Source organism: Excalfactoria chinensis, chromosome 10 (assembly GCF_039878825.1).
Source record: "Excalfactoria chinensis isolate bCotChi1 chromosome 10, bCotChi1.hap2, whole genome shotgun sequence".
Classification (NCBI taxonomy): Eukaryota; Metazoa; Chordata; class Aves; order Galliformes; family Phasianidae; genus Excalfactoria; species Excalfactoria chinensis.
Genome location: NC_092834.1, coordinates 15,080,688 through 15,096,466, shown reverse-complemented (window position 1 = coordinate 15,096,466; position 15,779 = coordinate 15,080,688). Strand labels below are relative to the sequence as shown.

At 40.6% G+C, this 15,779-nt stretch overlaps 1 protein-coding gene across 1 annotated transcript in view; it reads left to right on the top strand.

Annotated features, from left to right (window-relative positions):
* The first annotated feature begins 6,881 nt into the window (after nt 1–6,881).
* Nucleotides 6,882–15,779, top strand: part of RORA (RAR related orphan receptor A) — a 374,848-nt gene continuing 365,950 nt past the window's right edge. Inside the window, exon 1 of the mRNA XM_072345258.1 lies at nt 6,882–7,009. The gene's annotated coding sequence lies outside the window, so the exon portion shown is untranslated. The remainder of the gene's footprint in view (nt 7,010–15,779) is intronic.

The window sequence follows — 15,779 nt, the reverse complement described above, 5'->3', positions numbered from 1 at the left end:
CTATGCCAGCAGATAATACCGGATGGTGATTCTGATTTCTCATGTTTGGTTCTGTCCTACTTGAGAAGAAGGGATGCCTCCATACTTACCAGACAAGGCTGCAGTACTTGTTCTTTCTTGACTATACTCTCCATGTGTTTACACGTAGCTTTTGACAAGTTGACTCTTTTCTCTTTCAATCTCCTGATGTCTCCCATGCAACATGATGAGTATGAGTTGTAATGCTTGATTTCCTGTCATCACAGTGCATCTCATTCTGTGTTACCTTAACTTCCAATTTTGTCTTGGCAACCTAATTCTTGCAGCACAGTGATTTATTTATTTATTTTTTGGTTTCTGCTGCTACTGCATTTTGACCAAATTATTTCAGGTGGTTTTTCTTTATTCCTTCTGGTTCAGGTTTGGCCCTTTGATCACTCTCAATGGATATTCCAGTGTTCTGTTAATCCCTTTGCTAATCCATGCCTCTTCTTAGGTCTATAATAGTGCATGAGAACATGCAGGCAAACTAATTGCTACTTCTCCTTTAACAACTGCATTTTTTTCCCCTCCAGTTCTTCCTATAACATTCTATAGCCTTCCTATGTGGTCTGTTATGGATTTTAATAGACTCAGTTTGCTCAAAGTATTGCCTTCTATTTATTTCCATGGAAATTACAAGTACAAAGAGCACAATAACACTACTTGGTAGTACAAATTCTCAGCTATAACAAACTAGTTTTCAACGCAGTCACCGCTGTTAGCTGTGCGTTTTCACCAGCAGTGAACAAGAGCCTGTCTCATTGTGCTCACATCCACTGTTCAGTCCCTGTAAACATTCATCAAGTGTCAAGGAAGATCAACGAATGTGTTTTTTTTTTCACATGGAGGAATTCAGTTCCACCCCTGTTCCTCATCCACACTTCCATGTCCGATGGCATTTTGTCAGTGTCCCTCTGCTGCCATCTGTCACACAATAACAAAATGTAATGGAATACTGGTGAGAAGGTTCAACTTCTACTGCCATACCAATGTCTACTGCAGACATTGTGGGCCAGGGTAATAAAACAGGAGGAGTTATTTTCAGAGCAGCACTTGTACATAGCTACTTTTTCAACCATGGGACAAAATATCTTGGCTTAAAATCACATCAGATTTGTCTGTGACATGGGCTAGGTACATCAAGGGTCAAAGACTCCTACGCTTCCTGTGTAGATTGCGAAATCTCATGAGAATGTGTTTTCATTAATATTCATGAAACATTCTCATTCTGCAAACATTCGTGTGAACAGTATTTGTCAGAACCTTCTTATTATACCTAAGCCTCCAATAAGAGTTTAACATCTTAGGCCAGCATTTCTTTCAAGGCTGTAACAGGTTATTCATTTCATCAAGCAGGCTGTTTGCCACGCTCTGTGTTTAGCTGCATGTCAGCCATAGGAAATCATGGATAAGCTACAAGATTGGCTTCTCTATGAGAATTCATGTCGGCTTGCACGCAACTTCTTTAGCTAACTCTATTACTGTAAGGTTATTATCAAGTAGATATATGTGGTGCTGACAGCTCCTGACAGAAAAGTGCTTTATTACATAGAAGCTTGCAAAGAAAAAACTTCAACATTAAAACATGATAATCTTTTATGCCCAGATAGCTACATATTGGACAAGAAATCCATATAATTAATATTAATTGTAATGAAGTGTGACAATCAAGAAAGAGTAACAGGAGATCCTGCTCATAAGTCAAGACCTCAATAGAACAGAAGATACAGAGCCAGCCAGAGATGGATGATGGAAGAACACTGGACTGAATAATTCATGAAAGAACACAGTAGATTGCATGTGAGGTCTGAAGCCTTTTAAAGGCCTGCGAATAGATGACAAAGTTCACTCGGTTCAGGTAAATAATGATGAGCCTTAAGAGGGGAGGATAGAGAATGTACATGTGATGTATCATGAACTATTAATAAGAGTTAAAAGGTCGTGTACTTGCCATGTCAAGTGTGAATGATCGGGAACTTAACATACAAGGAGAGATGTGTGTAATGTGCAGCATGTAAGGGAACAAAAGCAAATATTACCTTTATAACAGCTTTTCAAAATTTAAATACTCGTTAACTATGTGCTTATGGCATTAAAAAAACTCTCTACCTTATTATGAGAACAGTATGTGCATAGGAGCATTAAAAGTAAGTACAGTGCCTAAAATACATGGGAGTAGTAGGTGATATAGGTTGCTGTGAACAACAATGTTAGCTTGGGTTATAACAGACAGTGAGTGTGCAAAGAGAAACATTCTACTTGGTATTTGAATGTCATAATCTGAGTTAATGTTGTTCAATGACGTTATGGTTGCACTCTTTACACAAATCTTAAGAGCAATGATATAAGGCTACAGGAGATCTGGAAAAGATGCTTTGCCCTGAATTAAGTTTCTACTAGAGATGTGAGAAAGTATATCTCTGTGGAAGCATTTCCATAGAGAGAATATTGTGTGGGGGAGAGGAAAAAAGTTTTAAGGCCTATCAGCAGGATTTAACAATGTTTCTTAAATTCTGCTAGCTTCGTGTAAGTCAATTTGTGTTGATCATCTGCCTTGTTTGTGATCAGCCATGCCAGTGCTCCCTTCTGGGGTTATGAAGAGACCTAACTGATGATTACAAGGGCCTGATGCATGTTTTGTGGGCAAGTTCTTTTAATTTTCTCAAGCTGAACAAATTAAATACTGCAATAATTGGGAAATGAGGTTTTGGTTGATTCATCTACACTGTTATTCGTCTGCCAGTTTTTCTCCTTACCAGTAAGGCTGTCGATTCTTAACATAAAGACAGAAAGGAAGATCTTAGATTAAATGTGAGAAAGTCTAAGCAAGTAAACTCTGGGCAGAGGAAAATAGCCTTGCAGCAGTGTGGAGCAGCAGCCCTTGGCTGTAACCTGCAAGGAGCTGTAGGGGATGGGGTTGCAGTGTGTGGCAGTAGAGGCTGTGGGCACCAACACTGCTTCCTACTGCATGGTTTGGCAGCTTGGATTCTTTGAAAGCATTGCAGAACATATACTTTACTACACCAGTATTTGGGAATGCCTTAATGACAAGAGCCAAAGGCTAAAGAACTTTCTGTATAGAAATGATAAGCTTATGTACAGATAATAATAGAGACTGATACAGCTCAAACCCTGGTGGGGCATGAGGCAGTTTTGTACTGATAAAGATCTTGATATTCTGCTGCAACTTTTCCCAGTGTTATAAACTATATATATGTGTGCGTGTGTATGTGTGTATATATATGTGTGTGTATATATATATATATGTATGTATGTATTATTTCAAGTCTGAAAATCGTGGGTGCAGCTAGTTGTGATATGTCCTTTGTCAGATATTTGGATAGTCAAAGGAGCTTATCTTACACTGTCCTACCTTTCTCATTTCTGATGTGACAGATCTGTGCTAATGTATATGGTTGTGCCGAAGAGGTTGTCATGGGAAGTGAGAAGTTCTGGCAGCTGAGTAAAGGGCGTGTGGGAGCTCTCACTGCTGGGAGTGGTGTGGGACATGATTTGGAAGCCGGGTATTGGCGTGTTTCTGCCTTCAGCACTGAAGGAGCAAGCAGTGATGCCCTGAAACAACATCAGCCAAACGTTCCTTCTAGTAGGAGAGCTTATTTTTGCTGAGGGGGGTAAAAATAAACATTGCAAAGTATCAAAGTTACTTTACCTGTGTGCTACACCAGCATGGGATGCTGGCAAAGAATGTACAAGCTGGTTGGGCTTGTTTGTTTGCTTGTTTTTGTTTGTTCATTTGTTTTCAGCAAGCATTTGTATTTGAAAACAGTTTGGGAAAAACAGTGATTCTTGCACTGAATAATATTCAGCATTTCTCTGCAGCCATTTCTCGTAAGGAGCTGAAACTTCCAAGTGTACAGAAATAGCACATCTAGAAAACAGGGAAGCAGCCCTGTCTAGGGAGTCAGGAAGGCATATGTAATTGTGGCAAGGTGATCACTAAAGACAGATACTTGCAGATGTGAGTGTAAGAGCAGATGGGAAAAGGCACTTAGAAAATCTGTTACTATATAACCGAAGTCTGCTTCAAGAACTTGCATAAATCCTAGTTTTAGGTGGAGTAAAGCTCTTAAATAAGCAATAGGAATTGGTTGGCAGGATGGTCTTTTACACATGTATATGCTAATGTAAACGTCCTAATGCAAATTTAAGTGCAGAAGAACATTGCGTGGATTTGGGAAAATCCCTTAAAATTTTAATTCCATAAGCAAAATATAATTTTGGCAGCACATGACAGAAGTAATCCTGCTCCCAGATGTTTCGTGCTATTGCAGTCGAGGCTGCTTGTATGGCCTTCTTCAAGACATACAGGGCAGCAGGGTGCTGTGTGAGCTGCTAACATTGCAGTCTTATGGGGAAATACCGCAGGGAACGGAGTCTTTACCAAGCTTTAAAGCATGTTGGTGGGAGAATGAACTGGTAAAAAAAGCTCTGTAGTCCTCTGCTCTTTCTGCCGACTGCTGCCCTATGGGTGGTGGAGGTGTCAGAGCAGTCCTTCTTCCGTGGGCATGATGATCTCCAGATTCCATTTGTAGGAAGGTGAAAAATACTCTGGTTGCTGTGCTGATGTCAGCGAGTTGAAACGCAGTTATTCTTTTACTCCTAAAACTGAGTCTTAATGGAAATCGTTGCACGCTGAGCAAAATACCCAGCATGCTTGGATGTGTCGCTGTATGAGCAGGATGGTTGGGCCCCATCGGTTTGATGCTTTATGAACTGTGAGGAGCTTTCAGATAAACGAAACACTTGTTGTTTGTTTGTTCACTTCAGGATAATTCTGAGTAAATCTCACTTAAAATGCTTACTTTCACTGACTGGTTCGTGACAAGAGCTAAACCTGCTGCAAGCAGCTCTCGTCTTCGCTGCTTCCCTCACCTCATCCCGCAGCTGTGCTCAAAGCCGCGACTATTCCCTCAGCGCGCGCTGCTGAAGCAGCCGAGCGGCAGCAAACGAGCAGCTGCGGCAGCACCGAGATCCGGGCAGGGGGATGCGAGGGGAGGAGCCGGCCGCGCGATGCCCACCGTGCGTGCTAAGGCGACGCGTGCACGGCGCGAGGCGGGCGGCTTTGGCTGCGGCGGCTCCTCACGGCGCCTCGCAGCCTGGGCTGGTAGCGAGCGCCTGCTCGGGGGTGGGAGCCTGCCCTTCCCCGCCGGGGTGCTGCCCGCTCCTCGAGTGCTCTGGGCGCTCGGACGGGCAGTGGTGGAAAGGCCGAGAGGTCTGAGGCCATAGGGAAGCATGTGCTAGCAGCCATGTTGCGAGCCCGCCTGCTTCGGCACCGGAGGGCCGAGCGCGCTGACTCGGGCAGCTCAGCAGTAGGTCTCGCAGCCGCCGGCGGTCTGCTCATCCTGCACTTGAGTGTAAGTACTGGCGCTGAACCACGTTGGGAACACCAAGGTGGAGTGGGAACGACTTGAGAGAGCTGGCACAGCCGTGCCCGGCTGCCCCGTGAGTGTGGTGGGTGTGAGAAACAAGCTGCCCCTCTCCTTAGGACAGGGATGCCACGAGGCTGCCTGCATTGCACTTCAGGGTCTTCTGCTGCTGTAACCCTTAATGGTAGTCTGGTTACTTCTGTGGTGATAAAGTCCATTCCCTTCAAAGTACCTCTGCTTTTAAAATCACTTCAGTAAGTACAGAGGGCGAGTGGCAGTGTTACTTGTGCTCTGCCATGTGCGTGCATCTCTTGTGCTAACTAGCAGAGCGCTCCACAGCTGTGACATGGCCCTGGTGTGTAGCCGCGGGCAGCTGCTGCTCAAGATGGAGGGACGAACAGCTGCGTTGAATCTATATGGTCAATTGCTGAGCAGTTCCCTTGCTGTGCTAGGGCATGGAACAGGGTATACCTTGTCTAGAGGGAGTAGGGCAGTGTTGTTCGTGCAGTGTGTGATATCCTTTTGTGTGCAAGTAACTCTAGAGGGAGGGATAGCTGCCTGAGCTACTGCCGAGTGGTGAGTGGTAGCTGTTCAGCAAGCACTGATGGATGGAGAGAAACTGACATGAAGAGTGTTTAGAGTAAACCCCTTTAGTCACCAGGCATGGTACTGCCACAGAAAAGGGCAAACGTAGATTTAGGTAGGTGAAAAAAAGTTCATGAGCTGTTTCGGTGGTTATGTAAGCACAGCATGTTTTTGAAGGGGAATACGAGTGTAAAGGAGGATCTGGATTGTTGGTGGGAGGTAATAGGCACTGTAGTTCCCACATGGCCTTCCTTTCCTCTTGTTTTCTGCTTGGACTGCTGAAGATTCTGGACAAGGAACTTGGTGTCAGTTTTTGTGGTCTTAAGCACCAGATGTGATCTGTTGTGGTGCAGTGAGTCCTCATTTTTGTCCCTCCCATCCACAATTTCTAATCTTTCTTTTCTCACCTTACAAGCCAGCACGTGTGTACCAGCCCCAGTGTCTATCAGCCACAAGATCTGAAGGCAGTCTTTTCTTAACAAAACACTTTCAAAATTGGGAAAGGAAAAAAAAAAAAGGCTCAACTAAATGTTCACAGTAGGCCTTCCCCTGAAGTGTAATTAACCAGCATGGCCTGTTGATGTGCTCTGTTCAGAATTAAGTTTCTTCTCATGTTTGTGTGGTTCCATAAGGCCCTATTTATCAACCTCGTGACAATATGGCACTCGTCCTATGAAGTGGCAAAGTGTAACAAAGAGAGCAATGTACGCACAGTGGTGGTGACACCAACTGTTGCCTGGTCTGTAAACATCAGCGGTAAGCTTCAATTGAGACTTTTCAGAGCTACTTGTATTGGTATGAGCTATTATTGTATTGTAAATATGCTTTTTTTTTTTTCTTTTTTTTTTCTTTTTTTTTTCTTTTCTTCCTGCTACAGAATAAGTTCTACCTGAAGCTGACTGTACAAAGTGATTTCCTCTGTAGCATGTCTAGTTAAAGATGGAAATTCTCACTATGGACCAGCAGATCCCACTTCTGTGAGCAGATTTATCCTGGAATGCTGAGGACTTGAATATGTAAGTCAGGTTATTACATGCATGATATAAAAGACCTGAGTATGGAAATCACACCAGACTGGGGGAGGGGGAAAAGGGAGACACAAATACTTCTTAATGGTTATAATGCCTTGAAGTTCCCTTTTATATATTTAACATGTGCCATGGTGTAGTGTGTTGTACAGAGTCATTTCTAGGCTGCACACTTGAATGTGGGAGTGAAGGGAAGGAGGGGGAGGTATTCCCCCTCTTGTGTCTTGGTGTCGTAGCAGAGAGTGCTTGATAGGTATATTTCATTTATTTTTGTTGTGCGTGTTTTTTTTCCTGTTGTTCTTTTGTTTGTTGGTTTTTTGTAAGAGTACACTACAGTTTTGTGAGATTACCAAAGGTCTGAGGAACACAACTGAAGAGCGTTCTGGCAGCATTGCTGATTCTGATGTCCTTTGCTGTTATTATTATAGAGAATGTCTTCTAAAACTGGGGAGAACTTAGGATTATGAAACATTTACCTGCAGTAAAATAAAAATGAAGGTAGTGGGGAGAATTGCTGCAAAGTATTATTTGACCATAACAGAATTAGTATAAATGTGGCCTGAATAAAAGGAACTTAGAGTGAAGCACGACTTTTTTTTCCAAGTGCTTTTTATACTCTTCAGAAAAAGGCAATTTCATATTGAGCGCTTAAACATCTAATTATGACAAAAATCAGAGGGACTAACTGAAATCTCTTGGACTCGTAGTAACACTTCTTTCTGCATGTCTGCATAGTGTGCAGTTAATTGATTTTGTTGTGGTGTTGTTGTTTTAAGGCATAAGCTGGAAAATACTAGATTTACTCCCCTGGGGTACTTCCAACCTGATAAGGGCACGCTATGTAAATAATGCCTTTATTCCACAAATAAACCTCTCCTTAACTGGGGAAAGACACTAGTTTCTCGTTAGTGTTAGAAAGGGAAGCTAGCTCAAGCTTTAAGCCTCACTTCTGACCTATGACAATACTTAGAGCTTTCCATAAGAGGATCTCCACATGCGTGGCAATCATGAACAAATTTAACTTGGCAGTTGCCTTGTGAGGTAGGTAAGTACTGTGTTAGCATGCTGCCTCTGCACATGGGGAAGCCGAGAAACACTGTGTGCCTTGCTGCCTGAAAAAGCGCTTTCTAAAACATACAGAAGACATGCGTGCCTGCAGAAGATCATAGCCTAAGTAAAGATAAAACAAATGGATCCAAGAGAACAAAGGAGATTGAGGTGAATGAAGAGACAGGCTGGAAGACTGTGTGGTCACTTTGAGACTGATAGGCACAACTTAGTCCAGTGGGTGTGGATGTTATTTCATAAAACTTCAGATTTCTCGCTGTGATGTTTATTGAATTAAGAACCAAAGATAGTTACCAGAAGCATCATGGACGTAGACTAAAATGATGCTAAATAGCACAGAGGGCAAATTCTTAGGAAGAAAGCTAAAGCTGTTCCTCTACCACAGACAACAAATTAGAAGGGCTGGTGTGCTATGACTTGAGTGGGGCCTAGACTAAAGTGGCATTTGGGCTTTATTAAAGCCAGAACTTTGACTTACTGCCACTAGCATGGTAGATAGCGCTGACTGCCCAGGACAGTGAAGCCAAGATGTCCTTTGAAAGCTTATTCCAGCAGTTCAGAGAGAAGAAGCAGCAATTATAAACATTTTTTTCCTTAGTTTTCCTCTATTTCAGGCAACTTTTTTTTTTTTTTTTTTTTCCATTCTGAGTTATCAGTCTTGGGTGATAGACACTTCCTAGACAATCCTGAGGAAGAAATATGCTCTCTGTGATATGATGCTAGATCTGTGGGTGTTTCTGTAATAACTGTGGACATCTGATCCTATTTCCCAGTGCTCCAAGCTCCATTTGACTCTTTCTGTGAGCCTTCTGCTATTTGTGAGTGCTTTAAATAGTTGAGGAATCACCAGATCCTCTGTAAACATAGTCATGGTGGCTGTAAGGCCAGAAGATTTTACCAAGGAGATTCTGTAGAATTACAAAACTGAACTACGTTTTAGAAAGTGATGAAGTAGCTATTAAAGTCTAATTAATGTTAGAGGCAGTATCTGTGGTGGTTTGGATATAGGAGTGCTACTGTTTCTTTTATGTAGGAGAGTGTGTCATTATGGATGGTAATGCAAAATATTTGTTTTGCTGCTAATGCTCTTGTAAGATACGATAGGTATTGCATTAGCAACTGTTTACTGTTTTGGCGCCAGCAGATAAGTCTGCAGCCTGTGTTCAGCAGCTAAACAGCATTGCACTTCTTGGGCTATAGCAGTAGTACCCTTTGCCACAGTGGTGTTTGTTTTCAGCTAGTTAAATGCATAGTGCATTCTGTCAGAAGCAAGAAGAAAACCTTCAGCACTGGAGAGGGGGCAGTGGCAGCAATGATTGTTAAGTGGTGCTCTAGAAATAGCTATTTCTTTCATTTTCAACTGTGGCATATTTCTGAATACATAAAAAAATCTGTAAGGCTCGTAGGCCTTTATCCATAGGATCAGTCTAGTAAAAAGTTGCATGTGGAGAAGGGGAAAATAGAGGTTGGCTACTCAGTGCTAGAAACGATTGGCTATATTTTGATTAAATGTCATTAGTGCCACTTAATGTCAAATGCTTATTCAGCTTATGATTTAAAGTCATGCAATGCATAGCATTATTGTACATAGGAGACATTTGTGCATCTGGTGCTTAAATCAAATATGCGTTATTTGCATTCTGGAGCATCCCTAAACGTTGTTGTTAGAATTGTCATTTTAAAAATATGTTTTGTCCTGCTTTTAGAGCACACTTAATCTTTTCCCCATTAATCTGCTTTCCCTAAACCTTTCCCTAATACTTCTGAAGGATCCCCGACCTGCTGTGCAGGCTATACAACACAGCAAATCTAATCATGTCTGGAATTATCATTTTTATCAGTTTAATCCATATTTTTCTGTTATTTGCTTTCCAAAATCTTAGATGTTTTATGTTCTGTGGTGAGTAATGGAGCAATTGTGGCTGTTAGTATCTTTTTTTATTATTATTATTTAAAAAAAGAAAGAAGCATTGACAATGCAGCTAAGATAATTGATTTTCTGGAACGTAGTATTAGTGCTCCATGTTCCAAGCTTAATCCTTTGATTTATTGAATATATTTTAGTCTTCAAATTGTAGATCGGTTGAGAAATTGTGTCCCTGTGTTTAACTTTTAACGCAACTATTCAGAATAGTCCTGATTATCACTTGGGCATTGATCATACGCTCGGCATTCTGCTATCTGTCTGAGTTTGTTTTCATGTTCTCATATGAAGTCTGAAATTGCCATTTTACTAATTTTTTTCTGGAAAGCTTTTATAAAATGACTTTCAGCTAAAACAGTCTCTATTTTCTTTATGCTACAGTTTGCCAGTTTGCTGTCGTACAATGTAGCTACAAGCACCTAGAGAGAACGCCATCTTAGTTCCAACTAGGAGGTGCGTTTGTGGAGCCGGATTGAATTTTTGGTGGTCTAAAGGGAATTTGATTTGATATTTTATTCTTGCTCCCCTTATCTTTGCTACTTAAGGACATCAGTGAAAGATTAGTACTGGTAATGTCTTCATCTAACAAAGTAACTTCTAATGGTACCCTGTACTAATTTGGATGAGGGTGTTTTGCTCTTGAGCACCCCTTGTGTTTATAACAAACAAGGTGACTTCATCTAGATTTCACATGTGAAGAGCTGTGCAAGTGCCATCCTTCACTTCTGGGGTTTCCCTGTTTCTTTGATGTATATTCCAGGTAAGCTCTAATCAGCACTGCTTTCTGTTCTACTTCTGTCCATCACTTTTGCTGTGTTGTGAAGCTGTGGGACACTCAGTGTCAGCTCTGCATATTGTTCATGTAAAGGTCCACTGCTGCTACATCGGTAAGGCTGCTTTGTAAAAATGTATTTAGCAGAATTTTTGCATACATTATCAGGCTGTAAACCATTTGCAGAAGGTTATGATCTGTACTGTTTTCATTCTAAGCAGGACGTTAGGGCTCCAGCCACGTTACGTTATCCATTTGAGTAACTTTATTCAATTTAGAGCTCTCTGCCTAACCACGAGCACTAAATTAATACTAGATTTTCACTCTGCCTAGTGGGAACACTAAATAGATAAATAAAAACCATTGCAGGATAATTGTAGGTGCTGTGGGCTGAAAGCCAAACCAGGCCAGTTCAGCCTTTGAGCTCCGTCTGCCAGCTTTTCTTTTTTCCTTGCCCATCATAATAGGGTATTCAATTATAATCTTTTCTCTGTATGTACAGTGGAGGTTTGCATACAGTGGCCCAGAGGCATTATTAATCTCAGTGCATTTGGAGAGTGAATAAAAAGACTAAAGGTTTAGGGGAAAAATCTCTCTCCCCTGTAGCTGTATTCATCACTTAAGGTCTTTGTCAAAAATGTACTTTTCTTCCTCCCTCCCCCCATTCCTTGGAGCATAAGCTAGAAATGACTCCAGAAGTTAGAGGACAATGGAAGCATTAGTACAGAGATTATGGATCTGGATGTGGAAGGTGGGGGTTGGGGAAGAAGGTAGAGGCAAGGATGGAAACTTAAAAAATACGTGGGTAGACCAGTGTTTAACAGCGCCTAAGCAGCAAGCAATGGTGTAATCAGTCAGGGTGAAGCTTCTCAGGCCATTTGGAAAGAGTTAATACAAGGGCTCTTTCTAATTCTGGCAAATAAATTATTTAGGTTGCAAGCTTATTACAATGGTCTAAAGAAAATTATTGAGAAAAAAAAATACATGTATTTGATTGTAATCAATTAGAGAAAATCACAAACATGCTGGAAGAATTCTGTTGGGGGGAAAAAGGTCTCGTGGGTAGGTTTGGTGAGTGATTCTTTGCTTGCAATTTCTGTGTGCTTCCCTGTGATGTTCTCTTGGAAACCTAAAGAAACTACCTTAATGTTTTGGAGAAAATGAACCATAGGCATTGGTGCCTTATACTTTATTTTGGTGGTCAAGCTGCATTGAAGACCTTAGAATAGCATTATTGCTGCCTCTGCTTCAATGAAGTTACTTCACTCTGTTGCTAGCTACATAATTGCTTACAGTGTTTACAGTTGTTTCTGTGCAGGTCTTGCAGATGCCATTTGCTGACTATTCCTTAAAACAAAAGTAGCTGTTTACTGATGTACTGAGTCCTTTCCGAATGTTTAGATGCTAAAATCTTCTTTGGAGAAGTTTTAAGTGCACAGCCAACTGCCAGATATCTAACTAGGAATTTTATAAGAATTTACATTATGTTGCTCAATTAGATTTTCAGCTATGCTTATGAAAGCTGCTTTCTCATATGCTACTGACCTAATTAAACACTATTAGAAATCCTACTAAATGACAAACAATTAGTCCTCTCTTCCCCTACTCGTTCTTCCTTCTTGATAGAACTTATGCAGTGACTACTCAATAATAAAAATACTGTTTAAATAAATTGTCAGCGTCTAATATTAAAAATAAAAAAATCAAACTGAAAAGAAAACCCTCAACTTAAAAATGTGAAAAGAACCCCAGACTACAACTGAAATCAAATAGAAAATATCCCACATCTCCGATCTTGTAGAATTCCCCAGTGGAAGGCTTCATGCCTGCCTACCAGTAAACGGGTTTTCTGTGGAATCTGATTTAACCTGGATAATGCTTTAACAGTGTCTTCCAGCATAAAAGCTTTAACATTTCACATCAGGACCTTGATTTACTTACCATCTGCTCAGAGGTCTGTCATCAACAGAGATGATTTCTAGCTCCCTTCAGATAACTGGCGTTTGGCAGAGTTCTGCTAAACAGTCTATAACCTTGAAGAGAAGGAGTATATGATAACTCATGCATGTCAGTTAACCTTTCAGAGGCGTAATTGTCTTATTTTCTAAATAAAACTGTCAAATACTTCAGTTTTTTCCTGATCTTTTTTTTCCTCCCACCGTCAGAAAAAGACAATAGGAGATAAGGGGGAAAACGCACTATTTTTGGTTTTAATTTGTATTAACATCATTAAAAACTGTTATTATAGTAATACTTGTCTGTATTGTTCGTTGCCGCTGTAGTGATGTTTATTTCAGAACAGTTTAAAGAATAATATACGTGTGGTTTAAGATAAAAACAAGTAGTGCTACTATCTCACATCCCAGCTAACTCCAGGAACTTAATGGGATTGGGTTGTCAAAAGTCAGTAAAAAAAAGCGACTGACCTCAATTTTAGCTTTAATACCAAGTCTGACATTTGAGGAGGCTAATAATACGTTTCTTAGGCTGTCAAGTTAATGATTGAATTAGTCATTAAATTTAAAGAGCAGGAGAATATTTCTATAGAGGCAGCTACATTTTTATGTTTGCTTAGACTGACGTTTAGATGTTGGTTAGGCAGGTTTCCTGGTACTTTGTGCCATATTCTTAGTCTTCATTCTTTTGGCTGGTTGAGGTGGAGGATTTTCAGACAACTAGAAAAAGAATCACAGTTCTTTCCAGTGAATCCAGACAAACTGGCTGTGAACAGAACACAGTTCTACCTAATTAAACATTGTTCCTGATTTATTTATTTAGATTCTGGGGACAATTTTGATCCTGACAGGTTCCCATTTGTAGCAATAATGAGAACTATAAGCCTGGGCAAAGAGTTTAACTAACATGAGCTTGAGCTGTCCTTCCTAAGCTTTAAATGTGTTTGAACCCATATTGCTCAGGCCCCTTGGTCTTTGCATGGACGTAAACAATTGTTTAGATGAATCCTTTAGATAAATCCTTTTCAGCAAGATTTCCTTTCATTGGAAGCTCTATCAAAAATAGGTTAACTTAGGCCGCTCCTGTCAAACGAAGAAAGGAAATGTTATAGAAGACGGGCCTGTAATCCACACTGTAAGCCAACAGGGAGATGGATAGTGGCAAGCATGTTTAATCCAAAGCACAGCTTTATGGTTGAGGGCTTATAACCTACATTTAATTGAGGCAGATGATTGTAGTTTAGGGTGGGGGGAAAACTAAGAGAAACCGTTCAAGTTTGACTATTTTTTCCAGTAATTTTTTAGGCCAGAATGTCTGTGATTACTGGGTTCTCTATTCTATTGTTCAGAAGCAAGTTGGAATGAAAGGTGACTTTCTAAGGGACAGGCTGTGTGTGTTCTACCCTGAGGCTTTGTATACTGTGAGAGGAAGCAAGCTTCCACATTCATTGTAGCTTCTGTTTTTTCTAGGCACTTCCAGCAAGCTAGGATAGGTCTTTTCCCTATTGATAGGGAAAGTGATAGCGAAGTCTCACCATATAAGCTGATAATTTCTTACTGGAATTAGTTGAGTTGATGTAGTGAAGGTCTGGTACTTGCTTACTTCCTCCTTTTGTTTCTGTCTGACTGTGAGGTGTGTTCAGTGTTTATAAGCAACTGAGAACTTGTAGATGTTGTCAGTGAATTAGCGGGCCCCTTGCTGTTTTAGTAAACTGAAATCAATTGACTGGGGCTAACTTGGATTACTGTTAGACAGGTAGCAGATGAAAAGTGTAACTGCTGAAAAAAAATGGCCTAGGTCCACGATGGATTTCCCATAGGGAACGCTAGATTTCTCTCCTGCATGAAGGTCTAATAAACCTGGTATGACTGGGCAATAAGTCTTAACTGTGTTTACTTCATGTCATTTCCATGTTCCACAGCAATGAAGAGGTGGTTGTGAGACTTGATTCTGTGGAAAAATCTCTGAAGATGTGCACAACCTTTGCATGTGAGCATCTCTCTGAGTTCTCTACAGCTATGCCTGTATAAACAGGACTGTCATTACTGTTTCACGTACAGAACACAGAGATTTAATAATTGGCGTAAAGTTGGGTAACAATGCAGTCTGCTTTTAGGTTTGTGGAGGCCAGCTGAGAATTATATTGCAAACCGTCCTTCAGTCTTTCCTTCTAACTCAGCTTCTTTTGAAGGTTTTTAATGCTTTATTCTTAAAAATATGTATTCAGTGATATGTTGGATGGCCTGGATATCAATTTTATTGGCATTATGCCTGATGTACATTGTTTCCTCTAGGATGAAAAACAGTAATGTGACTCTGAATGGTGTCCAGGTGCAGCAACACCTTTTTGTATTGCGTTTGAATTCCTGACTGTACACTAGGACTGCAATTAATTCAGAATAAGGTTTGGCATAAAACACCATAATTTGGCTCTAAAGGAGCCCAAATTAGCTTAGCTGTGATTAGCTTATGAATGTTTCTATACTGTCAATGATTGATAGGAGTCCCACAGACTTCATACTACAAATAAATATGATTTATCCTTTAATGAAAGTCACTTTTTATAATGCTAGGCATGTTAAAATAAAAGAAGCCACACTGCAAATCAATTGTTGTTTTCTTAAAACGCTTAAGCTTGTTAATTACTGTACAAGTAGTATTCATCAACTTGTATTGTAAGCCACTGTCTCTGCATGTGTACACGGTGTTTTTTCATTTGTGGGTACTTATGAGATGAGGTTATGAAGATCTCTTGTGGAAATGTCTGAACAGTAGTGTATACAGAAGTTGGTCATTTGTTAGGCATGAGTTCCTGTGCCTCATAGTGTCTTGTGACAGATGTCAAACACATTGAGATATCTAAATATCTCAATCTAAATATTTATCAAAGCTAAGACTGCACTTGTGAAGAAGCTGGTTTTCTGTTCCTATTGTATTGTTGAATGTACAAGCTTGGGACTTTCTTGGTGGGATTTTGACAGCTTTGGACTCAGTCTGGTGCCCATCTAAAACAGGTGATCTTGAATGCTCAAGATTTT